Source organism: Schistocerca nitens, chromosome 6 (genome assembly GCF_023898315.1).
Source record: "Schistocerca nitens isolate TAMUIC-IGC-003100 chromosome 6, iqSchNite1.1, whole genome shotgun sequence".
Classification (NCBI taxonomy): Eukaryota; Metazoa; Arthropoda; class Insecta; order Orthoptera; family Acrididae; genus Schistocerca; species Schistocerca nitens.
The window spans coordinates 496,972,401-497,000,209 of record NC_064619.1 but is presented as its reverse complement, the minus strand read 5'-3'; the positions used below and the strand labels follow the sequence as shown (position 1 = coordinate 497,000,209).

At 38.4% G+C, this 27,809-nt stretch overlaps 1 long non-coding RNA gene across 1 annotated transcript; it reads right to left on the bottom strand.

The window, feature by feature from the left end:
• Positions 1 to 257: 257 nt before the first annotated feature.
• On the bottom strand, positions 258 to 25,536 carry LOC126263664 (uncharacterized). The gene is made up of 2 exons (XR_007546879.1): positions 25,199 to 25,536; positions 258 to 1,842 (listed from the first exon to the last, which is right to left on the bottom strand). It is a non-coding gene; the product is annotated as an uncharacterized LOC126263664 (long non-coding RNA).
• Positions 25,537 to 27,809: the final 2,273 nt, after the last annotated feature.

Sequence of the window (27,809 nt, the reverse complement as noted above, 5' to 3'; positions counted from 1 at the left end):
CCTGCAAACAGAACTCAGGTTGTAAAAATCATCTCAGATCACAATAACCAGAAAGTCAAGTGGGTTTCAGATGCAAAAAAAAAAAAAGTGGAAATAGGTGTCCTGCAGGGCAGTCTTCTTGGTCCCTTATTATTCTTTTATATAAATGACATAAAGAATCCAAATATTGCTATCAAAATTATGTTGTTCACAGATGACACGAGCATAATTAAAAGTGCTGATAAAAAATCATTATCCACCGCAACAAAGTCCTGAAATATATACAACAGTGGTTTAATGCAAACAAGTCAAGTGCTTTAAGTCAAACAAATTATATACAGTATGGCAAAGCAGCCCAAGGAAATAACCTCCAATTAAAACTGAGTGACGAAGAGATAGAGAGAGTGCAATCTGCAAAGTTTCTGGGCATGCACAATGATCAGAACTTAAGCTGACATAGATGAGTACTTTGAATGTGCGTAAAATTATTGTCTTAACATTTATGTATATGTTCATGACAAATGTACTCTCAAAAATGTATTGAAAATAGCTGTATAAGTGATATTCTATTATTATGTTCATATTATGTGTACCTTGCAAGTCATTTACACTTGTGACAATTCCTACATCATATAAATGAATTACAGGAAGATAATAAAATGAAATAGTACACATTTCCGCAGGAGACGGTAAAAGTGTAGATAGGGGCCAGTTCCGTGGAGTGTGTCAACTACTGATTGTATGCAGCCAATGAGAGAGGCCAGCAGACGATATGTTTGGAAGCAAGAAAGATGTTAATAGTCTCACGTCAGTATAGAAGTAAAACCCAATATGTATTCGGCAAAAACAACTGTTTTACTAGGATGATAGTGATGATTAAAAATTTTGATACCCCAGATGACAGGCTTAAAGGTAGTGAAGATAAAAATTAATGTAAACCATTTCTTTTTGTTTGCCAACAGCCTTGTCGCAGTGGAAACTCTGGTTCCCGTCAGATCCCAAAATTAAGTGCTGTCAGGCTGGGCTATTACTTGGATGTGTGACAATTCAGTCTGCCGAGTGCTGTTGGCAATTGTGGTGCACTCAGCCACTGTGAGGCAAACTGAGGAGCTACTTGATTGAGAGGTAGTGGCTCCAGTCTCTTAAACTGACATTCATCTGGGAGAGTGGTGTGCTGACCATATGCGCCTCTATATCCGCATCCAGTGTGCTTGTGGGCTAAGAATGACATGGCGGCTGCTTGGTACTGTTTGGGTATATTTTAGTGTTTCTTATTCCTGTTTGTTAACTGGTATAATGCTAACGTTTCAGGCAGATACTTTATGCCAGTAAAAAGTTTGTAATTTGTATTAGTCAATTTTTTCTCGAGGAGCTTCTTAAAAATCGCGCACAGGGGTCATGTTGATTCTCTTCGTCACTCAATTCATTCCCAAATGAGGGTCTGAATGGTTTTAAGTTTAAATCACTTTGCATATGTCACCGTAAAGTTGTTAATGGGATGTTCATTTCCTGTGATCGCTTGTGTAGCGGCTTTTTCAGTGAATGTTCCTGTGATCGCTTGTGTAGCGGCTTTTTCGGTGAACGTTCCACCGATGCTGCAATATCCGCACATCTGCTCTTCTTCTCAGTCTTCTAGAACATGGTCTCCCTTTTATGGAACCAGTTTCAAACAGCGTCTTCTCCCGACGTAATATTGTTGGTTTCGGTGGTGCTGCCATATTACATCTAACGGTGAAATCATTTTGAATCTCTCTCAGTGTTTTCCCAGTGTGAGATAGTTCACAAACCCAGGTACTCATGACAATTAGTTGTTCCAGGGTGTAATTGGATTCATCAGCCATTCTTCTCACAAATCAATATCACCTGCAACAAGAAAAAGCTGTTTAATACGCAGTTAAAGGGGGTTAGTGGGACTTTTGGTATAGCTTGTACTAGAATAAGTGAGCCACCAATTTAAAACATTACACTAAACAAAACTATGTAATGAAACACAGTGATTCTTGTGTAATTCTTAAAATGTAGACAAAATTCCTATCCATGTGGAATATAAAAAACCGGTAGGCAAAGTCGCACACTGCATCAAGTAAGTAAGTGAGCCACTTCTCGCACTGCAACGTCAATAAGTGAGCCACTTCTCCCAACGCAAGACAAAACTGTTTACAGCTAGCATAATGCTCACCATTTCATGCACTGAAATGTTGCTACTTCTCTGCCATAAAAATCCGTCATGTATCAGGAAGCATCTACAATCTGCAATCAGTAGAGGCAGTGCATGGCAGCTATGTTTGACCCATATAGTCACTTACAAATAACATATGTGTTAATGGACCTTATTTGCCAATCATGCACTATGTCTACCATGGCCAGTCTCCTCCATGGTGCACTGTGTTGACTATCAAACAACTACTACTTGTCAATCAGCCAAAGTGACGCTGCACAGCCCCTCCCTTGAACGGAGACAACTACTACTGACAAGCCAGAGAAGGCACTGCTAGTGAACACTGGTGGAAGGGCCACTCAGAAAATCCTCCCTCAACTGGGCCGCTGTGATCCTTTATCCTGACACATGCGACTTGGCCGCCTCCAAGTGAAATGCTGGGTAGCACAGCCTGGAGTACAGCTGCAGATCTTTGCCTATCAATAGCGGACTGGCTCATACGAGATAGATGTTTTCATTTTATTACTTCTTTACTACAAGCTCTATTGGCAAAACATTTTGCTGATGGTAACCACATATGATTGAATACACTTGAAAAATTATATCATTGCACAACACAAATTTCAGATGTGAGATCATGAACATTGAGATGTGTGAAACACTAGCTTTTACTTAAAATGGAGTGCAAATTACCCAAATTATACTCATCCAGTGTTTGATAGTAAGAGCACTTGACTTCCAACAAACTTAAACCTCAAACCTTTTTCACAGGTTTTCTCATGTAACATATAGTGGAGATGTTGAGTCAGAGATAGGCACAACAAAAAGACTGCTAAACAAACTTAGGTGTTTAGTAGTCCTTTTTGTTGTGCCAGTCTGTGACTCAACCATCTACACTGTGTATTGCTGAGTAGCACTCTATCCTTTTCTTGATATTGTCATTATTCCATTCTGGATTTTCCATCATTTGGTTTTCTCACTCACACGCCTGACATCAAATGCTGTACATATTAACTCATTTATAAAGTAAGTAGATATTTGAAGTTGTTTTATACATGGGAGTTTGACTCTTTAAAGTATCATGGGTGGAGGGTTTGGTGGCTTGGTATGAATGATTATTTAGTTTTCGAGATTGTATGAACTTAATGCTTTTGATGAACTCATTAGGATCATACGCATAACAAAGGGATAATTGTCTTGGGGCAGTTGCCTGGCTATGGATCACACAGAGGCTACTACAACAGTTTACAGTGAAATTTTGAATAAGCTGTAAAGCCCTGTTAATCAAACCACTAGTGGCCTTTACTCCATCAGTAGAGAGATCACTGTTGTTGTCCGTGGTATGTTATGCTGTTAAAATATAATTTACGGCACCAAATATTGAAACTTGAATAATACGTGTTAGTAGGCATTTGTGTTAAAGAAGATCCTCCTGTAATGTGTTTTAGTTTGGAGTACCTAACTGGTGCTATTATAATTAATACTGTGAGTCCAGTTACAGCATTGGATTAATCTATTTGTAATGAAACTTTGAATAATTTGAGACCAAAATAAGTTATTTCTTTATATTGGTCGCTATATCTCATATGTGCTTGATTTGTGTCATTCAAAAATGGGATGTAATACTGTAAATGATTTTTCACTAATCATACATTTTATCTTCTCCTTAGCGAAATATTTAGTAACATTTACCACAATTTAGTAAGCTTCACCATGATCTATCTGACGGCTGACTAAGTAAGAAATGTCAGTTGCTTTTACATTCACTGTTTTTGTGTTGTGAACCATAAACACTTTTTAATCATAAGAGTTCATTATGCTTTGAATGAAGAAGTCATACATAATTTTCATCTTATTTCCTAGTATTGTATTAACTGCCCTGGTTTGATTACTTGTAGAAGTACTGACTGGACTAACTTCTTTTGAGATGTTTTCCGCCGTATAAGTGTCATTACAACCGCATTTATCTTTAGGAAAACAGCTAGTTGTTGAGCCTGAAGCAGAACACATTATGGTGCCTTTTGAAAGCCACCCATCTCTCCTGCAACAAAATGTTGAAAATAATTTCAGGACAAAAAATGCAGTGGTAGCTTTCTTTTAAGGCCAAATAAAATTCAAATTGTTACCTACATTGATGATATTGCTAACAGTAGAATACATAACTCCAACTACCAGTATTTATAAAAATCTCTTAATAAAAAGAAACATTCGTTATCATATAATTTGCTTAAAGGTGCAGGAAAGACAAGGGGGGAAGAAGGTTGGGGTTCAAAATTTTTTTGTACAACATTTTATCAAGCTAGGAATAACACTGCAGATTTCTGTGACAAATAAACATTCAGATACTCTTGCACGAGGCTCATTCACCTTTCTATGATAGACCAATGCGCGTGCATTGTGACCCTGACAATGGTAGGGGTTTGAATGGCCTGCTAACAATCATGTTTTGTGCATTCATCACCCCATTGTTGAGTTTACCATCTGCAAAGTTGTTGCTGCTCTTTGATGAATAAAGCCTTATCTACTGCTGGTGTCGCATTTGTACAAACTGTCCAAATGTTGTGGGTTGAAGGATCCCAGCAGGACTATAGGATTTCATGGAATGCTGCTGAAGAAACCTATACTGGTACCTAAAGTATAGATGTCACTGGTCTCTATAGGTACAGATAGAGATCACCAGTTCACAAAGTTACCATTAACTTGTACTGTATCTCTGAAAAAGCATTTCTGCACAGGGGAGCAAGAGAAAACATGGCAAGCATGCTATTGTTTGTGAAACAAGGAAAGCATTGCATGAAAAGAAAAATGAGAATGTCTGACTTTTTATGCAATAAAAATAATTGGTGATTCATTGGTAGACAATTTTCAGTAGTTGCTCACTGCAATTTTGGGGAAAATTAGAAAGCTAGATACACCTATGAGCACATCAGCTTTGGTTCTTAGCAAATGGAGACAGTTAACAATCATCTTAAGTAGGCCTGTATTTCATGCACTCCCAAGTTTGTACCCTATTTACACTGTTCCCATCTGAAGGATGGAAGTAATAACTTTATATTCTTTGTCATTTCTCACATCTCTGCTGAGACATCTTCAGGCCAGTGGATCAGCAGAAATGGTCAGTTTTCTTGGCCACTGAGGTCCACGGGCCGTACACCTTTAGATTTTTGCCTTTGAGGATGGTTGAAAGGCGAAGTCTGTAAACTTTGAATTTAAGTAATTTGCCTTTACTGAACACATTCTGGGAGCAAATGTCTGGGTTACATTTTAGCAGAAGTATCTTTGTAACAGTGAAATAGCCATCGACCATGTCACATTGAATGCACTGGTTCTCGCCGATCACTAAAGTTAAGCAACATCGGGTAGTGTTAGTAGTTGGATGGGATACACAATTCACTGAAACATTATTATACTAGGAAAAATTGGGTACTTGTTATCGAACGTTTTATTTGAGTTAGTCTGTAATACCACCTCCCATAAAATATTTACCATTCCAGATAATACAACTCATGCTGATACTTCATGTGTGGAAAACAACATTCAAGTATGCGAAAAGAAGTGCTCTGTGCTGCTCTGAATGTGCACAATAGTGCTGAGCTGCTCACTGTTTTGCTTTGAATATGGCATGCTTTTCCAGTGATTTACTAATGTTGCATATCTTGGTTCAGTTTATAGCTGAATAGTCCTCCATACATTCTCTAATGTTGTGGGGAGATCAGAAAGAAATGTAATTCTCAATAATGCATTGGTTCTTAAAATGCCTCAGGCTGGTGCCTAGTATCATCCTTGGGCCATACTGCTTGCAAAATGTAGTAATTCATGCATATTCATTCAGAAAATAATGAGTTTAAAAGAAAAGAAAGAGTATGAAGTAATAAGAGACATCACAAGGTAGACGACCATATAACATTTTTATTAGTCTTCAGAGTTCAAAGGGGCTGTAGCCTTCGACAAACATGTTGCAAATGGGATTTGTTTTGCAAGACTGTTGAATGCATGACTACATTCAGAAGTGTCGAAAATTTTCTGATCAATCATCTGGAAATAATGTAGTAGCATTTCTGATGCAGTTCAATTGTAATAGATTTGAAATTCAGGAATATCATGATTAACCGCACAGTAATGTGGCTGTGGTAGTACATGATCTGATCTACATTTCATCATAAGTCATTATCAGTGACCTCAGTTGTATTGATATTTGCCCACCCAGCATTGCACTGAGTTAGTGTTAGAATTATCATGAATCAAAACACTGATGACTGAGCCAAAAAAAAAAATGCATACTAAACTACTTTTAAAAGAATACTGTATGATAAAGCTGAATCTATTCTCTGCAAAACTATATGTGCGTAAAGCTTATACCTGTGAGTGTAGTCATTTGACAACTAAAAGATTTCACCATAAAATATTTTAACTTGTTTCAGAAAAAAACATTGTCCTGTTCTATCTTAATTTGATATATATTTAATTTTTCTGTGTTTTCAGCATTGGTGAGTATTCAAAACTGAAAAAAAAAAAATAATAATAAAAGCTGGAGACAAAGGTTGTTCTGAAATTAAATACTTGAGCTGTGTTAGATTTAGTCATTGTCAGTTCCATTACAGATAAAGAAACTAATGAAATCAAAAATTGCTTGTTTGTGAAGGCCTTTGTGAGGCCTTCAGCATATAAGGCACATATATTGTTCGCATTTGGCTAGGCTGTGTGGGAGGGATTTTAGATGTGGAAGGGATGGCAGCAGGCAAAGTGCAGCTACTGTTGGTGGTTAGTGGGCTTAATATGGAAGCATTTTGGTATATATGTTAATAATCCTTTCACCTGTATAATTATTTTAGCCTTGTCTGTTGACAGCTAATGTTTCAGCAACATATCCATGTTAACTTACATCATAAGAATTCATTTAGACTTTCTTCATTTTTGTTCTTATTTTTTAGATTTGTCAGTCCTTCCGCACTTGTTTTTTTTTTTCTGCAACACACTTATTTTCTCAATATTCTACTCCATCGTTCTGTAGGGACAGAATGTTAAAGTTTAATATATCCCTGAGAAAAGGTCACAACAAATGAAGCACTTGATCAGACAGAGAAAAACTGGAAATTGTTTTTGAGCAAGAACACTTACAAATGTTTCCTTAATTTTTTATGAATTTTTGAAATGTGAAAATTTTCATTTTTTGTACAGTTTGGGGTTAGTTATCTCACGTGGGACTGAGTATAAAAATATGATTTTTGCACAGTTTGTACACCTTTATGATAGCAATGTACTGTAAAAATTTCAAAATTGATATCCTTCTGTGAACAAAGATATGAATTTTTGAAAATGAGGAAATAATTCACGTTACTCAAGAACTGATCTTATGGCTGTTGCCTATTCATGTGTGATATTGGCGGGATATAATCAATCATTATTGAAGTAAGGTACTGAATTATATACAAAAAGTGGAAACATCACTGAAATTAACATTTATATTATTTTGACATACTTAAAATAAACATTGTCAATTAACATCCTTCGAGATGCGACTCTTCTTAACCTGGTGGTGAATGTTAAGAACACTTATTTCTTCAGACAGCTTCTGTGATATAGGATAAGACCTCCCATTTGCTGTGGTAAGTTCAAGCACTGAAAGTTTTCTTAAAACATTTTTCATTGGTATCCAAACTTTTGTCACTAGTAGATTTCTTGAATGATGTTCTTGGGCCAGCAGGGTGGTAAAAATACACAAAAACATCATTGTTTTCCAAACTTATTCTTTCAATCTGTGCAAGCCACCACTGTCCATCATACACACATGCCACTATGTCATTCAACGTTGAAGACAGAGATGTAATTTTACTGGCACAATGATCCTCATAAATGTCGGTTTCTGATGTTACATAGCACCGAACTAATTTTTCTGCAATGCCAAGGAATTTGTGGAAATGCCGTGTTCCTTTTATTGCTATACTGTTTTCATGTTTTGAAGTGTCGTTTTCATACGCAGAACCACTTCTTCTTTCTTGATCAGAAAATAGGTAATGCCTTTAATATTATCCTTGCAAAAGACATACATGTCCTGTACTGTGAGAATTTGGTCTGTGGTTGGTCTTTGTAGGCTGGCTTTACTTCACATTTTGTTGTACTTCCTACTCCATCACATGCATTTTTACAATGGTAAGATGCAGAAAAGTGCCATTCAGCTTCCAACCCAAAGTCTACTTTGTGGTTGCACAGATTTGAAAAATTCTTTTTGTTCTTATACTGACTACCACTTCCATCTGGAAAGTATATCAGCTTCTCAACCTTGGGAAAATTTTCTTTTGTGTAATTTATTACATACTTTTGAAACACATGTTCAGCCAAAATGTTGTGCTCCAAGTAGTTGCTGAGAATGCAAATTGAAGAACTGCAAACTTCATCTTCTCATTTTTTAAAGTAGAGAATAAATGGATGCACTGTTGCCTGGTCATTGACCCATGGTACGCTTGTATTGCATCCTGAATCACAAATGTAAAATTTTCTACAAAATCAGCTAGCACTATGCATTCAGTTTCATGATGTTGTGCTTTTTTGTCCTTCAAAAACTTACTTTGGATTTTAGAAACATAGTGGTGACTTTTGAGTTTTTGTAAGTTATCAATTAAAGATTCCAAGTACTCTTCCTGTGATTTAACCACTGTTATCATTTCTGCCCTGTCAGTTGTGACCCACTTTTTGAAGGTAATATTGTCTGGCATTTCCTCATCATATTCGTGAAACAGTTAAATACTGGTTTCCTTACCAGGGCATTTATTACACAAACTCACCATACAGTCATAACTGTTAGTGTCACAGACCATTAAATCTTAGTAACTCTTTGAAGTTAAGCTCACTGAGTTTTGCACCAGCAAACATCAGTTTGACATTTTGATGATATAAACAGACACATACGGAGTGTGTCCCTGAGGATCCAGCCAAAATACACCACTTAGGGCGGAGGTCACAAAATTGTGACCTTCCAATGTTGCATTCAGGGTGAGAATTTTTGAAAGCTACATAAAGTTCATTTGAATTTGACAGCACTAGTCGTTTCTGCTTTGTTACTTTAACTCCATTTATAACAACTCTTTTGCTATCTTTGCAACCTGGGCACATTCTACTGTTTTCATCATCTTCAAAAAACTGCAGGATCTTTTTATTGTTTCTTCACTTACACCTACTCTTTTCTTCTTTCCTAAAACTGGAAGAATGCCTTGCTCGTTCACTAATTTTCGGGTTAGTTTAACCAAACGATGAGAAATGTTGAATTCATGAACTATTTTTCTCTTAACCATGAGTCAGGGAGCAAACTTAAAATTTTAACATTTTCCTCTTTAGATGTCACTGAACATTTAATTTTTATCAGGTTGCCCTCCATGGGGTGGGTTCACGCAACGACTGTTGTTATATCGGGTTAGATAGAGCAGCAATCAGTCGTGGAATTAAGTTGTTTTAATATGACATTTATAGTCACAACGCAGATCAGATTTCGACCTGTGTCAGGTCATTATCAATGCTAAAACAAATACAAGAGTATATATTACAATGTGATTTACAAAAGTTATAAGTCCATCACATTGTTGTCTTTTACTGTTAACATTACATACTATGCGGAATTGTAGCAGTTGTTCGTGCTCAAGTGAATGCTTACACAGTTCAACCATTACTGTCGTAAAATTATATGTTGGTTTCACAGTACACCTCGGTTTTGCATGTGGCGCCCTCTATGAGCTGCGCCTGAAGTTACAGTTTTGACGACATATTTGTAATATTTATTTTGTACAGTAACTAAGTAATAACATGAAATTATTATGAGTAAAACTATGTAAACATTACAATTCTTACTTTCTCATGTCTGTAATGTGCTAGATGTTTAAAATTACTATAGTACGTAACAGTGACAGTTATGCCTCATGGGCTAAAATTAATTATAAAACTGATATGGCTTTGTAAAGTACGTTATAGGAAGTATTGCATATTTTGTCGTGTTGGGACCTGTCTTAATTTAATTAGTTGTTACTTGACAAAAGATATAACGTAAACTTTATTTACAAAATGCACTTTGCTGGCGCTGGTAGCACTTGTAAGCATCATTTCAATATGTCGCACTTAGTGGCCGAGAAATAAGAACAATATGATAAAGTGTGATCTTTTGAACACTGTAATGTTAACAGTAAAAGACAACAATGTGATGGACTTATAACTTTTGTAAATCACATTGTAATATATACTCTTGTATTTGTTTTAGCATTGATAATGACTTGACACAGGTCGAAATCTGATCTGCGTTGTGACTATAAATGTCATATTCAAGCAACTTAATTCTGCGACTGATTGCTGCTCTATCTAACCCGATTCAATTTTTAATTTCTCTATTTAGCTCAAATATTCAGTGTCAGATGATGCTGGTGGTAGGTTTTCTTCTTCTTTAGAAATAAATGTTAGTATCTGTATTATTAAAGCAAGATTCCAAGTCTTTTCTCATTTTGTCTGAAATTTGTTTTACCTTATTTTCAATAGCTGCTTTTCTTTTTTTGTTACTTAATTTTATTATTTTTGAAGCAGGCGACACGTCTAACTTAGAATAAGCAAAATCCAATATTTCCGGGAATCACATTACGTTTCACTTGGGAAGCTGTTAAACTCTCACATAACAAGGACAAACGTTCAAGTTTTATTTCCCTCAAACCTTCAGTAATAGGCTTTTAATGAACTTTAAGTGGATCACAGCACTTTCTTCCAAAAATGTGGTTGTACTTCAGAATATATTTCTTCTCATGATACCCACACAATGACCGAGCGAGGTGGCGCAGTGGTTAGCACACTGGACTCGCATTCGGGAGGACGACGGTTCAATCCCGTCTCTGGCCATCCTGATTTAGGTTTTCCGTGATTTCCTTAAATCGCTTCAGGCAAATGCCGGGATGGTTCCTTTGAAAGGGCACGGCCGATTTCCTTCCCTCACCCGAGCTTGCGCTCCGTCTCTAATGACCTCATTGTCGACGGGACGTTAAACACTAATCTCCTCCTCCTCCTCCTCCTCCTCCTCCTCCTCACACAATGATGTTACAGAAGAACTTACTCACTACTACTTTTGTCAAGTTCATCAAAGTCATTGACATTTTTGAAGTTTTGTGAAAGTGAACTGTAAACTGTTTTGCGACACACTTCACTTGCTATCTGTCCAACAGAGCTCTGTTCATCCATGTTATTGCATTTCATTAATTTCTCAAAATCAATTACAAATTAAACATAGAACAAAGCACAATGTACTTCTTTATTGACAATAAACCTTAACCTAAATGGGCATTTTTATTACCATAGAATAAAAGCGAAAGCTCCTATTGTTTAATATTGCATTATTAAAAATAAATTAATTAAATGAATATTGGGTGATAGTGTTAACTAAATATGTCACAATTAAATTTTATTACAATGAAACAATAAACTATTTAAATAGGTAACAGCCATAAGATCAGTCGTAGAGTAATGTGAATTATTTCCTCATTTTTAAAAATTCATATCTTTGTTCACAGTCAGATATCAGTATTGAAGTTTGTACAGTATGTTGCTATCATACAGGTGTACAAACTGTGCAGAAATCATATTTTTATATTCAGTCCCACCTGAGATAACTAACACCAACATTACAAAAAATGAAAATTTTCAAATTTCAAAAATTCATAAAAAATTAAGGAAACATTTGTAAGTGTTCTTGCTCGATGTGAGGCTATTAGTGTATGATATCAAACTATAGGAAAAAATAGACTCTCATAAATCACTCCATGTTTATTTTTGGGCCTAAAAAGTGGATTTTTTAAAATTTGGATACCAAACTTTGGAGGTCATTTTGACTGGTTATTTTTGAATTTAGGAAATTTTGTGTAATAGACAATGTTGTAACTTAACCCAGTGCAGAGATATTCAAATTTTCGCTAATGTCTCCAGACTGAAAAATCGTCGCACACCAACAAATAAAAATGGCCGCCATCCAGTAAAGATGCAAGATAATTTACTTTAAAAAACTGTTTTGAACTCCTCAAATATAGGGAAATCACATATAAAAAAATTCAAATATTTAAAAATTGTCTAGCAACCATCACTGGACCACTTCATGTGGATTGACCCTATAGTCATTATATCATCCATCACTACAATGAAGAGTAATGGTGAAAGTGCACTTCCCTGCCTCAAGCCATTCTTCTGTTCAATCCAAGCTGATCTCTCTCCTCCCACTTTCACACAGCTCACACTCCCATGGCACATTTCCCTTATCCTCCAAATAATCTGTTTCACTACCTCTCTATTCTCCAGGGCTTTCCATACTTTGCTTCTACGTACACTTATCATACGCTTTTTCAATGTCCAGGAAGGTCATTCGTAGATCTATTCCATATTCATAGTGCTGTTCCTGCAGTTGTCTTACAGCAAAAATTAGCTCCACCATGGACCTTCCTGTTCTGAAGCCACGTTGCTCTTCTCTCATTCTTCCTTCTAATTATGCCTGAATTTGTGCTTCCAAAATTTTCTCAACAATCTTTGCACAGTGACTCATCAGTGTTATCCCTCAATAGTTCTTGCACTCTTTTATATTTCCCTTCTTAAAGATTGGGACAGTTATTCCCTTCTTCCAGTCTTCTGGGATCATCTTCTGTCTCCACACAATTTTCATTACTTGATATAGCCATTGTATCCCCACCTCTCCTGCTGCTCTCGCCATCTCTACACTTAGCTCATCCAGACCTGGTGACTTCCCTCCCTTCATCTTGCCCAATGCCTCTTCCACTTCTCCCCATACGGTAAACCAAAAGAAAAAAAAAAATACTCTTTTGATTCACTGAGCATTTGCTTTTCAGATTTCAAGAAATGAAAATTGCTCATTGTTTTGAGAGTGTCTTGAAACAAGATGTTGAATTTCAAAGATATTGATGTTAGGAAGCTGAGACTGATGTAATATTAAGTCTTGGGCTTACCTTTAATATGATATGTATCAATAATGCTGTAACATTTGCTTGATTTTACTAAAATCCCAAAAAAAATGGCAAATCCCCATACAGCCTCTGCTCTTGTGGTGGGACGGGTGGCTAGCAGTCCAGAGGGAGGTTGCCAATTTGCTGGAGGGAGAGGTGACAGATGTATGGGCTAGCACGATTGTGGCGGCTGCTGGAAAGCGGTACACACTGAAAGTGATGTGGGTATGTGAATTGGGAGTGACAGGATGGAGGAAGGGGAGTCTGTTGGGTAAAGGGTGTGGGGGCATTGGCTACCTGAGATTGAGGCATGACGATTACGGGAGCAGAGGATGGGTTGTGACGATACCTCCCATCTGTGTGATTCAGAGAAGCTGTTTGTTGAGGGAGGAATCCAAAAGGCTCCGGTTGTGAATCAGCAATTCAAATTGAGTATGTTGTGCTCAGCTGCATGTTGTGTCACTGCATGGTCAACTTTGTTATTGACAACAGTTTGGCAATGGTTGGTAGTCATACCAACATGAAAGGCTGTTCAATGTTTGCAGTAGAGTTGGTATATGACAGACTGCTTTCACAGCTGGCTTGGCCACTGATGGGGTTAGATAAGCCTGTAACTGGACTGAACAAGGGGTACAGGATGGGTGGAATGCACATGTCTTGCACCTTGGTCTACCATAGCGTTATGATCCCTATGGCAAGGGTTGGGAGTGGGAATGGCGTAGGGATGAACTAGGATGTTGTGTGGTTTGCGTGATCTCTTTAGGAGGTGTGGTAAGTGTTTTGGGTAGAATGTTTCTCATTTCAGGGCAAGATGAGAGATAATCAAAGCCCTGTTGAAGGATATGGTTCAGTTGTTCCTGTCCAGGGTGTTATGGGTAATGAGGGAGGCACTCCTTTGTAACTGATTCTTGGGGGTGGCAGAAATATTGGGGGTTTGTGAGGATATGGCATGGAAAATTTGTTTGTTGATTTTTTGGAGGGGGGGGGGAGATATTGCCTGTCTGTGAAGGCCTTTGTGAGGTCTTCAGCATATTGGGCAAGGGAGTTCTCATCGCTGCACATATATTGTCCAGCTTGGCTAGGCCATATGGAAGGGATTTTTTTTGCTATGAAAGGAATGTGAAAGTGCAGATACTGTTGGTGGTTAGTGGGCTTAATGTGGACAGAGGTGTGGATAGAGCCCTCATAGGGGTGAAGGTCAATGTCCAGCAAGACGACGTGTTGGGCAGAGGAGGACCAGATGAAGTGATTGGCATAGGAGAGTGCCATGTGGATGCCCATGGCTGTGGTGCGGATTTGTTTTTGTATACCTTATCTGCTATGTCCTGACCCACAACTACTTTTCCCTTGAAGGGAAGATTTGCAAACAAAATCCATGTCATAGCCATGGGCATCCACATGGCACCCTCCTGTGCCAACCAGTTTATGGGCCATCTAGAGGAAACCTTCCTAGGCTCCCAAAACTCCCAACCCCCTAGTCTGGTTCAGGTTCATTGATGATATCTTCATGATCTGGACTCAGGGCCAAGACACTCTATGCACATTCCTTAACAACCTCAACATCTTTTCTCCCATCAACTTTACTTTGTCCTCCTCTAGCCAGTGTGCCACCTTCATGGACACTGACCTCCGTCCACCTCTCTGATGGCTCCATCCACACCTCTGTGCACACTAAACCTGCTTGGGTAACCACCAACAGTACCTGCATTTTGATAGCTGCCATTTCATCCACAGCAAAAGCTCCCATACAGCCTAGGAATGGGTGGATGATGTATCTGCAGTGAATAGAACTTCCTTGCCTTGTATACTGCAGACCTCACAAAGGCCTTCACAGACAGGCAATACCCACAAACCTAGTCCATGAAGAGATTTTCCACACCATATTCTCCCCCACACCCAAGAATCAGCTACAAAGAAACAACCCCTTCGACACCTAACACTACCCTGGCCTGGAACAACGGAACCATATTCTTTGCCAGGGCTTTGATTATCTCTCATCCCATCCCTGAAATGAGGAACATTCTACCCAAGATCCTTCCCACACTTCCTAAAGTGTGTTCCATCACCAACCCAAACTACCCAACATCCTAGTCCATTTCTTTGTCCCTCCCACTCCCAGCCCTTGCCACAGGAATTGAGTTGTCAACAGGCAAACACTGAAGAGAAAGAAAAGTTGCTAACTTTCAGAACAATTCCTCTTTCGAGTTAGAATACAAATACGTACACGAAAGCAAGCAAACAAACACACAAATGTCTGCTTGTGTCTGTGTATGTGCGGATGGCTATGTGTGTGTGTGCGAGTGTATACCTGTCCTTTTTTCCCCCTAAGGTAAGTCTTTCCGCTCCCGGGATAGGAATGACTCCTTACCCTCTCCCTTAAAACACACATCCTTTCATCGTTCCCTCTCCTTCCCTCTTTCCTGAGGGAACAGTTTGTTGCGAAAGCTTGAATTTTGTGTGTATGTTTGTGTTTGTTTGTGTGTCTGTCGACCTGCCAGCACTTTCATTTGGTAAGTCACATCATCTTTGTTTTTAGATATATTTTTCCTACGTGGAATGTTTCCCTCTATTATAACTATATATATATATATATATATATATATATATATATATATATATATATATATATATATATATACATTCCACGTGGAAAAAATATATCTAAAAAGAAAGAAAGTGATGAGACTTACCAAGCAAAAGCGCTGGCAGGTCGATAGACACACAAACAAACACAAACATACACACAAAATTCTAGCTTTCGCAACAAACGGTTGCTTCGTCAGGAAAGAGGGAAGGAGAGGGAAAGACGAAAGGAAGTGGGTTTTAAGGGAGAGGGTAAGGAGTCATTCCAATCCCGGGAGCGGAAAGACTTACCTTAGGGGGAAAAAAGGACGGGTATACACTCGCGCACACACACACATATCCATCCGCATATACACAGACACAAGCAGACATTTGTAAAGGCAAAGAGTTTGGGCAGAGATGTCAGTCGAGGCGGAAGTACAGAGGCAAAGGTGATGTTGAAAGACAGGTGAGGTACGAGCGGCGGCAAATTGAAATTAGCGGAGATTGAGGCCTGGCGGATAACGAGAAGAGAGGATATACTGAAGGGCAAGTTCCCATCTCCGGAGTTCTGACAGGTTGGTGTTAGTGGGAAGTATCCAGATAACCCGGACGGTGTAACACTGTGCCAAGATATGCTGGCCGTGCACCAAGGCATGTTTAGCCACAGGGTGATCCTCATTACCAACAAACACTGTCTGCCTGTGTCCATTCATGCGAATGGACAGTTTGTTGCTGGTCATTCCCACATAGAAAGCTTCACAGTGTAGGCAGGTCAGTTGGTAAATCACATGGGTGCTTTCACACGTGGCTCTGCCTTTGATCGTGTACACCTTCCGGGTTACAGGACTGGAGTAGGTGGTGGTGGGAGGGTGGATGGGACAGGTTTTACACCGGGGGCAGTTACAAGGGTAGGAGCCAGAGGGTAGGGAAGGTGGTTTGGGGATTTCATAGGGATGAACTAAGAGGTTACGAAGGTTAGGTGGACGGCGGAAAGACACTCTTATATAATGCTGGGAATACATTTTGGCAGGTGGATAAGTGCAGGATGGGGCTTGTGTTGGGTGGGGCAGGAGGCAGGAAGAGGGGCTGGGGACAGGTAGCTGGGCAGCTCAGAGGAAAGCGAAAGGTTTGTTAGTTAGGAATGTGGGAGGGAGGGGTGTTAGATGTATGGGCTATGCATGTGATACACAGGTAACGGAGCTGGTGAGGTCTGGTACACATTAGTGCTGATGTGGATGCATGGATTTGCAGGGAAAGACAGGGCAGAGGAAGGCAAACTGTGGCCAGAGGGTGTGCTGACAGTGAGTTAGCGCAGATTGAGGTCAGGAGGATTAAGGGAGTGAATGACATGTTGCATGGATAACTCTCATCTGTTCTGTTGTTCCAGTCCACTGAACCACACAGTTCACCTGGGCTCATGCCCAGAAATGAGGGACATTCTATGCAAGATCCTTCCCACCCCAACTAATGTGGTATTCTGCCACCCAGCAAACCTACATAGCATGCTAGGCCATTCCTATACCACTCCCATATCAACCCCATTCCAAGGGGGTCACATCCCTGTGGAAGATTCAAGTGCAAGACCTGCCCAATTTGCTCATTCATCACTTCCTACTCCAGGCTGTGAAAGACTTATCCTGTCCTATCAGAGATAGGGCCATGTGTGACAGCAGATGTCATGTACCAACTCCGCTGCAGTCACTGCACAGCTTTTCATAACAGTATAATATGTGTAATATACAGCTGAGTACTACATGTTTGAGCTTAACGTCTGCTTTACAACCCGGGCCATATGGATCCTTCACTCCAGCACTGGCTTTTGTGAACTACACAGGTGGGAGTCGTCATTGCAATACATCTTTCACTCCTGTAACCCTCCTGGTGTTGCTCCCCACTGTTCCCATGGCTTCTATTCAACAATTTCCCATTCCTCTGTCCTGTCAAATACTCCCTATCCATTCCTCCATGTCACCTTACTCGTGTGCTGCATCTAATTGGCTCCATTACATGCCTAGCCCACACACCTGCTGCCACTTATTCCTCCCATATTGCTAACCAGCTCTCTCTCTCTCTCTCTCTCTCTCTCTTTCTCTCTCTCTCTCCCTCTCCCTCCCTCCCTCCCGCCCTCTCCCCCCCTCCCTCTCTATGTATGTATGTGTGTGTCTGCTATTAGGTGTGTGATCACCTTTATTTCTAAATTATGTAAGAAATAAAAATTACCTGAAATAGAAGCTACTGAAAAAAGACTTTATTGAAAATCATCTAAATATTTACTAGAAGAGTTTTAGTCAGATTTACTTTGTGATTCTGAGTAGAAAAATTAATGAAATGAAACTTCACAAAACAGTCACTTGAACTATATTACTAAAGTCTCCCTTGTATGATATGTGTCATGTAGATTAAATAAAAGTGATGGTGCTGATAAGTCATTCAAGGTCAGTGTATAGACTTTTCCAGTATGTATCCTGGGCTTCAACATTCTTAGGACCAACGGTCTTATGCCTAAAAAGCATGATTTAGAAAAGGAAAAATAATGAAGCAGTAGGGCTCTTTGGATGAACACAAATTCAATTATTAGATTGATGGTCTTTTTCAAGACTACAAGCAATCTACCACCAGCTTTGAGAACAGCCACTATTGATAAAGGCAAATGTAATTAATCTGGTGTCAGTGACACTCAAGACTTTCTGAGAGCATACATCGGCAGCTGCAGAAATTTTTCCAATGGGGAAGGAGATAAGGCTCTAAAAATTACCATTTTTATATAAATGAGTTGGTCAGTTTTGTGATAGTCACACCATAAAAAGTAAACTTTATAGGTGACAAAAATACAGTTCTAGAGAATTGACAGTTAACCACTCAATATATGGATAAAAACTCTGTACCCTAGATCACAAAGGTGGGAGAATGTCAGATGCCCCCTTTGCAGGCACCTATGTTACATTCCGGCTAGTATGTGTCCGTATAATCATTGCAGATAAGCTTTAGCATAGTCTCTAGGAATTGTGTATCATCAATGAGGGTTTATTTCCTACAGCACAGACAATGTGAGATGAACAACTACTGAGCTCATTGTTGTTGTCTTGTCACTTGTAGCTGATTGCACATTGCTTTGTCTGTGTCCATGAGAAAAGCCTAGTTCGAGCAGGGTGGCAGCTTTAGTGGATACAGCAAAGAACAGTCAGTGAATGTGGCACCATTTGAAAGTGAAGTGACCCATAATTGATACTGGCTCTGGCATATGTATAAAAAGTTAACTGACACTCCATCCATCGACCCCAAGAAACCATTAGGTATATAACCAGAATGTTGGTGGCACATATCTGCATTTGGTTTATGATAACGCTGTCATTGTGATACTGAAGCAAAATGGGAAGAAAAAGAGAATGGTCTTTGTTCTGTGTGTTAGCATTGCAGTGGTGTGGCATATGATCAGGTAACTGATTCAGTGCACTTGCTCATTGAATGTAGGCTTGTAGTGTATGAATGAGTGTGTGTAAGTGGATTCGTATCTGTGTTACACAGCAGTTCTAAAAATGTGGATTTGAAAACATTTATTGTCAAAGTAAAACTATTATTTGATCTGGATATGTGAGATTACAGTTGCAACCTAGTTAGCCTGCTACTGTGTATTTCAGGAATTCTGCCCATAATCAGTGGTGAGTGTATTTCGAAGGGTTTGAACTGGTTTTGGGTGCTGTTGGACATTTCTTGAGTATGAGCATCTGTGGCTTCTGTTACGTGGACTCTATAATGTGGTGTTACACATCACTGGTTGCATGTTTAGACAAGGTATTCACTGAAGGTGTTGGCCGAGGTGATAAGAATTCCACTGTTGCCTGGCAATGTTTGTAGCAATACATTTCTAGGCCAGAAGTGTTACATGATATAAGTAAGAGCTAGATTTCTTAGTGAGCGCACTTGCCTACATTTGCTTTCCACAAGGAAGAAAATTAGAAAGATAAGAGAATTTTTGCTTAGTGGATGTGCTCTTTTGTAGATAAGCAAACTGCTTCCGAAACTTTTAACTCGGGATCCTGCACACCATACATATCTTTTCCAGAATGTTGAAACATGATTTTGAATATATTGTTAAACAGCTATCCATCAAAGAATTGGTGAAACCAATACCAGTACGAATGAGTGTACGCCAGTTAAAACCAGACTGGTGATCACCCTTCACTTTCACTAATGGTGATGCATACAGAAGTTTGATGTATCTCTTTTAAAATGCACTTCTCATCGATATGCCCCTTCACACCAGGTATTTGCAGCCCTTTGGTGGAAAGACAAGGAATTCATTAACGTAGTTTGAAATCACAGTCGAATGTTTATGTTAATATTTTATCGAGGTTTTCCATTTCAATGACAGCAAGAGAAGTAACAGTGTCAGACTTAAGTTTATAAATGCAGTACACCTACAACCAAATTTTTAGTTTGAGAAAGAAACAAAACAACATAATTCTGGCATATGACATCACTGCAATCAGCTGTTGGTTAAAAATTTTCAGCAGTGAGCAGAAATCTGATCTACACCCAATTTTAACTCTGTAAGTGGGGAAAGACTGCTATTTTTATTGCATCAAAATATTCAAGGAGTGTGTTAAGTGTTACAGGATTTAGGCTAGCATCTCACTCTTGTAGGGCAGATGTGAAGGAAGGAGGAGTTGGTTGCCATATTCATCAGGAATTGTCATAAATTTAAGAACATACACATTCATAAATTTTGTCTACAGCAGTATATGGAAGCATGTGCAAGAGAAGCAAAATTTCTTAATAAATGTTTTATAATAGTAGATGTATATCAATCACTTGCAGGTAGTTTTTAATCTGTTCATAAATCACCTTAAAGATCTACTGGTCTACTTAACAACAAAAAACAAAGAAATAGTGGCTGTTAGTGACTTACATTTTTCTTAAAAACCCTCACAGCTCTTTGTTCTGAGACAAACAGCAAATTTACCCTGTTCGCTGATGATACCACAATTCTAATTGATGATTTGATAGATAACAATCTTGAACAAACTACAAATACTGTTTTTAATGACATCTTAAATTGATTCTCCTCAAATGGTCTCTTACTCAATGCAAATAAATCTCATTATATGAGGTTCCATACGTCACAAAGTAATCTCGATGAAATTAACATAAAATGTAGAGATCAACCAATACAGAAAGTTGAAGATACAAAATTCCTGGGTGCTTATATAGACAGCAAATGTAATTGGTCAGTTCACATTCTTCATCTGTGTAAAAAAACTTAGGTCAGCAACATTTGCATTACGGGTAATTTCTTCAGTGGCTGAAGTTGGCGCCATTAAGGTTGCCTACTTTGGCTACTTCCACTCATTGATGTCATTTGCTATCATATTCTGGGGGAACCACCACTTGCAAAAAAGGTTTTCACTGTCCAAAAAAAAAAAAAAGCAATCAGAATAATGTGTGGGATCCATCAAAGACACTCTTGCAGGCACTTGTTTTGAAAGTTAGATATCCTAACAACTGCCTCGCAGTATATTTTTTCCTTGCTAACCTTTGTGTGCAAAAATTATTCTATCTACCAAGACAACAGTAAATTCCATGGCTACAGAACTGCCAAAATTTAAAGAAGTTCTCAAAGATTACCTGACAGAGAAATATTTTTATACTGTGGATGAATATTTGAAAGAAAATGTATACCATCCCTAAACTTATTCTGTCTAGAACTAGTTCAATTGATTTTATTGAGTATATGAGCATTATCACACTTTTTGTAACAACAGATTGGCTGTACCTGTATTTACTCTTGTAGACCTAATATCTGATTTAACTTTGTGCTCTTATTTTTAACCTTTATTTGAAACTCCTTTTTCTGTTAAATGGTTGTTATATTATATAGCTAACATTGTATCTATTGCTGTATTTATAGTGTGTCTTACTAACTAAATTTGGCATTGAATTGCCCTTGTATTTATTGTAAGTTTAAATTACAATTTGACACGTTCAATATCCTTGTGATTGACTCACTAACTGGATCTACAGAACATGAAATGAATAAATAATAAAGAACTTACTTTATTTTTAGACTGTTTTCCCAAAAAAACTAGTCTAGATTAGACCAAAGTCTACAAAGAAACTACAGATTACTCAAGGAATAAAGGTATCATGTAAAACAAAAAGTGAACTGTATCTGTCAGTCAGAGACAGCTCTGATGCTGATGCTAGAACACATTACAAGACATACTGCAAAATATTAAAGGCAGTAATATGGACTTCTAAGCAAGTATATTACAAGAAAAAGATAATTGCATCAGATAACGAAGACCATATGGAATTAGTGAAGGAGACTGGTAGAACCAGACATGAAGAGGAGCAAATAGCATTAAGAGTAAATGATATGTTAATAACATATGTGTGAAGTGTTGAAAAAGTTTTTAACAAACATTTTATACTGTTACTGAAAAGATGGGGTTGTCAGATTCAGTAGATCCTGCCATGTAGTACCTCAGACCAGACAGTACACATAACTTCACTAAAAATATCGTGAAAAGGAAATTTGCCAGTCACCATATATAGTGGAGATGCTGAGGTTCAGCAAAAAGACTGTCACAAATAATAGCTTTCAGTCAGTAAGGCCTTCGGCGGAATAGTGGCCTCAGTTGCGTGAGATTGCAGTCAAGTGTGTGCGAGTTGTGTTTGCGTGAGTGTGTATGTGTGTGTTTGATTCTCAAGAAGGCCTTACTAGATGAAACCTATTATTTGTGACAGTCTTTTTATTGTGCCTATCCGCAATTCAGCATCTCTGCTATATGGTGAGTGGCAACTTTCCTTTTCACAATATTGTTACATTCCATCCTGGGTTTTCCATTGTTTAACTTCACTAACATTAATATGACCCTCAATACTCAAGTAGAAGTAATGTCCATCATAAAATATTTAAAAGCAAAACATTCTAGTTGTTATGATAAAACATCAGCAAAGTTAATTTTAAAGAGTGTGCTGTGGAATTCAGTAACATATTAAGCTATCCCTGTAACCAGTTGTGTATCAATGGTACTTTTCTTGAATGGTTGAAATATGCTGAAGTTAAGTCTTTGTTTAAATATTGTCAAATTTCAGTCCAATTTCACTTTTTCCACCATTCTCATAAATTTTTAGAATGGGTAGTACATAGCCAGTTTCTTAACCATCTAACAACAAATAATACAGTATATTGTCCAAGTCTCAGTTTGGATTTCTAAAGGGTTCTGATACTGAGAGGGATACCTACACATACAGCGAAAATGTTCTCAGTGTGTTAGACAATAAATTAAAGGCTACTGGTACATTTTGTGATATGTCATAGTCATCTGAAAGTGTAAATCACAATATCCTTTTAAGGAAATTAAGAATGTTAACAGTTTAACAGGAAGAGCTGCAAAATGGTTCAATCCTATATCTCTGACAGGAAACCAAGTATGTCATTAGGAAAGAGATATGAATTAAACTATCAGGCATCATCCAACTGAGAACTAATTACATGTGGCATCCCAAAAGCTTCTATCTTATGGCCCTTGCTTTTTCTTGTGTATAGCAATGACCTTTAATCAGTAACATCACCAGATGCAAAGTTTGTTTTGTTTGCAGATAATACAAAACCTTACACCTTACAATAAATAGTAAATCAAGTGCAGTCTAAAAATTACTGGTTAATGAAATTATCATGGACATAAATTAATGGTTCCTAGTCATCTTTGAAAAAACACACTATGTGCAGTTGAGAACTTTTTCCACTATATGCCTAAAATATGATGACAAACAGATAAAAGAAGTGGGCAGTGTTATATTCTTGGGATTACAGCTTGATAATAAATTAAACTGGGAGGTAAAACACCACAGAACTGCTTAAAGTGCCTAAACAAATACCTATTTGCAATGCAAATGTTGCCAACATAGGGGATATAAAAATCAAAAAGCTAACATACTAGCCTTACTTTCATTCAGTGATTTCATATTGGGTTATTTTTTGGGGATCACTCATCAAACCAAGCTACAGTTGTCTGAGCCCAACAATGTGCAATAAGAATTATTTGTTGTGTCAAGTCTAGAATGTCCTACAGAGACCTGTTTGGGAAATATGGATATTAAATACTGCTTCCCAATATATTTATTCCGTGATGAAATTTGTCATTAAAAATATATCTCTTTTTCAGACCAACAGCTCAGTTCATGGAATCAGTACTAGGAATAAGTATAATCTTCACAAAGATTTAGTCACTTACTTTGGTACAAAAAGGTATCCAATATTCAGGGACACACATATTCAATGACTTGACAGCAACCATAGGAAGTTTAACAACCAATAAAGTTCAGTTTAATAGAGCCCTAAATGAAATACAAATTAATGCAAACATCAGCACAGTCTGACTTTTGTACAAATCCATTGCAGCAAAGGGATCATTGTCAATAAGTGCTGTAAAATGATTCTTCTATTCAGTGTTTAGTACTCATAACTGGATATATATATATATATATATATATATATAATCCCACACCCATGACAGTCGTTCTACTTGGGATCTGTGGAAAGTACCATAGCATACTCATATTTATTTTTCATTGTAAATGTTTATTGTGCATTCTTGCTCTTCTAGCATGTTCTACATCCTGGAGGATCCGGTCACTATGCATCAATTGGAACGAAAAGTAAATCTAATCTAATCCAGAAGTAAATGGAAGTGGAAAGTGCTTCCTACATCCCCGTTGTGGGAAGAAAAAAAAAAAAAAGAAAAATGCTGCCAGTGAAATACACATGATAAGGCTTCAAAAGAGTTTAAATGTCATAAGAACCTATGCAGTATAAAATGATGGCTTGTTAGAGCATATATACTAAGACAAAAGCAGCTAGAATAACCTGTTTACCGAGTGAGGTGGCGCAGTGGTTAGCACACTGGACTCGCATTCGGGAGGACGACGGTTCAATCCCGTCTCCGGCCATCCTGATTTAGGTTTTCCGTGATTTCCCTAAATCGTTTCAGGCAAATGCCGGGATGGTTCCTTTGAAAGGGCACGGCCGATTTCCTTCCCCATCCTTCCCTAAACAGAGCTTGCGCTCCGTCTCTAATGACCTCGTTGTCGACGGGACGTTAAACACTACTAACCTAACCTAATAACCTGTTTCAGACTTTTGTCTTTGTATACATTAGTGTCTGTGTTCCGTAACTCTGGCAGTAGATGTTCGTTCACATTTTTGCGGGTTGATGACTGTCTCGTTTATGTACTTCTACATTCCACCAAAACGAGCGCATCTACACATGTCGGCCGACATTCGAACTGAATGGTAATAATATCATTTCAATAGACTCGGCTGTCGGTTCTTGGTGAAACTATGTGTGTTGTATGAACTAAACAGAGCGCCTTTTTTAGCTTTGTTTTACAAACTTTTGTGAGACAAGAATAAAAACGTGTTTCGTGTATGGAATATTATTGTTTCACGTCACTTGGCACTGCAACGCAAGCAGGAAGCAGGGCGAGTAAGCATAATTACAATTAAGACAAGGGCAGAGACACTTACGGTCCACACATATCAAATAGGCACCACCTTTAGGCCACAATACTGACCCCCTTAAGCAATGCGTCAGCAACTATGCAATAGAATCTCCTTTAGCTATGTTGCTCAGGCATGCCACTGTATTTACATGAATTTCTGGCACATTCTACGATTGTCGCCGGCAGTACTACTGCGGCCACACATTTTCGTAAAATACGGCCCCCTGTAAAATCACCTTAGAGATATATTTCGAAGTGACTAACAACGGCAAAATGGCGAATGGTTTGAGCGAGCTAGGTTGCAGTCACCACTGCCGATTTGCGAAACAGGAGAGCCATCTGTATGCGCTAAGACGTATTGCGATTATGGACAAGTGCAGCAAGGAGTAAATTAGGTACCTCAGACTCCTGTGAAAAGCTTATAAAGGAAGAAAAACTGCCTTCATGCAAGTAGCAGTATCTGAAACTAGGAGAGAAGAAACCTGTCTACCGTATGGCAGAAAGTGTAGGGAGCTAGGACCTTGAAAAGATAAAGTTAGTGAGAATGCGCTCGCACATACTGTGTAAAGAAGGTCTCTATATAGAAGCAGATAACTGCAATATTCAGACATGCTAACATGTACTATCCTCATTCCCGCCTGCGGTTAACTGCAGGTTTCCAAAATCACCCTTGTCCTTCCCATTCCTCTTCCCCTCCCCTAACATTTAAAAATGAAAACAAAGAAATTGAAAAGGATACGGAGTTCGTACCTTATATTGCGAAAATCGGATTGTTATGATAGGGCAGGGCGATATTTCGTGAATTTAATTACATTCATTGGTACTACTTGATTCACATATTGTACACCATCAGCAGCATGATATGCTTATTATAAATAGTATGAGCTCAAGTCATTGAATGCACATTGGGGATGCATCACGGAAGGGCACTAGAACCTAACTGTGGGTCCTAGCATTTTATCTATGAAATACCATCATTGTTTCCTACTCTTGAGAGGAAATCATTAACTGGACAGTAGTGGCTCGATCTCCCACACCTATTGTGAGCAGGAAAACGGATTGATATTTTTCGGTCATCCCTGAGCATTTACTGCTCGTTGTTGAACTTACTTCATTTCAACTGTCAGTTTACTGTAATTCACTTGAAAGAATATATATCTCTTACAATATACTGATAGAATCGGCACACACCAAGTGCATATGAAACATTAGTTGGTAACATAGGACAAAAAAATATTGTCAGGGACTTACGCAGCAACTGTTAACACAGGGGTGCCTCGCTATTTCAACGGCTTGTGGCAAGAGCAGTAAAAGTCCACTGCTGATTTAGTCGTTCTTATATTTATTAGATTGTGCCCCAATTAGTCTGGTGATAGGCTCACCAATTCGTCACTTGCATGGTATCTTATCAAACATAACGCCTCCATAAGGCTATATTAACACAATTCTAGACGTTCCCATACTCGGGTAGCTTCTCGGACTGCTCAGGTAGCGACTCACTCTTTCATGAATGCAGGAAGTGAGGGATGGACCGGTGCTTTCGTTATAATTTTTAATTCACGAACTACTGCAGACCTTTTCCAGAATGCTGAAACACGAGCTTGAATATATCGTTTAACAGAAATCCGTATGAGAAGTCGTAAGACTAATACCAATATAAATGACAACCAGACTGCTGATCACGCTTTAGTTTATGAAATGATAATTAAACGGATACCCTAGCTGCAAACAGGCATTGACATACTTCATTGGGGACATGTTGAAAATGTGTGCCCCGACCGGGACTCGAACCTGGGATCTCCTGCTTACATGGCAGACATTCTATCCATCTGGGGCACAGAGGATAGAGCGCCTGCAGGAACTTATCCCTTGCACGCTCCCCGTGAGACCCACATTCCCAACACGTCCACACCACTACATTCGTAGTGCGCCTAATAGATGTTTGCCCCTTTAGTTTATGGTTATTGGTGGTTCACACAGAAATTAGATGTATCTCTTTAAAGTGCACTTCTCATTAATATGCCTACCTGTACAGGTGGATGGACTCAATGAATTCATTAAAGTAGCTGGAAATAACAATCAAATGTTTATGTTAATTTTTAACGAGGTTCACCGGTACAGTGAGAAAACTATCCGTCTTATAAATGCGATTCATCTACGACTGGAGTTTAACAGGTTGAATGCTGGAAGTGCATCAGGCCGATATAGTGAAATACTGCAGGCCTATATAGTTCAATACTGTGCATTAATTTGTATTTTATGATTGAGGTGAAACGCGTGCACAAGGAATGAGGTACAATACCTTTTTCAACGGTTTGGCTTGGGTTTGTTTTTTATGCACACTGCCCTAAGATAACACTGTACGAAACAAAGTGGAGCTTGACCTTGTGACCGCGGCAGTTAATTCTACAGAATCCATGTACAATAAAAAAGTGCCGCACTACTACAGATCTACTATAGTGGTAGACGTGAGACTGCCCTTATTCAGATTAGGGGTTTTGTCTATATTATTTTCAAGTGTTTCGTATCTTTGGTCGTCATGGTTCTTCCGTTTGTCCATTTCTACGTTCCTGTAGTAGCGGAGTGCCTCTATGTATGCATGCCAACTTTTAAAGTGAAGTAATATTGCTCAATGT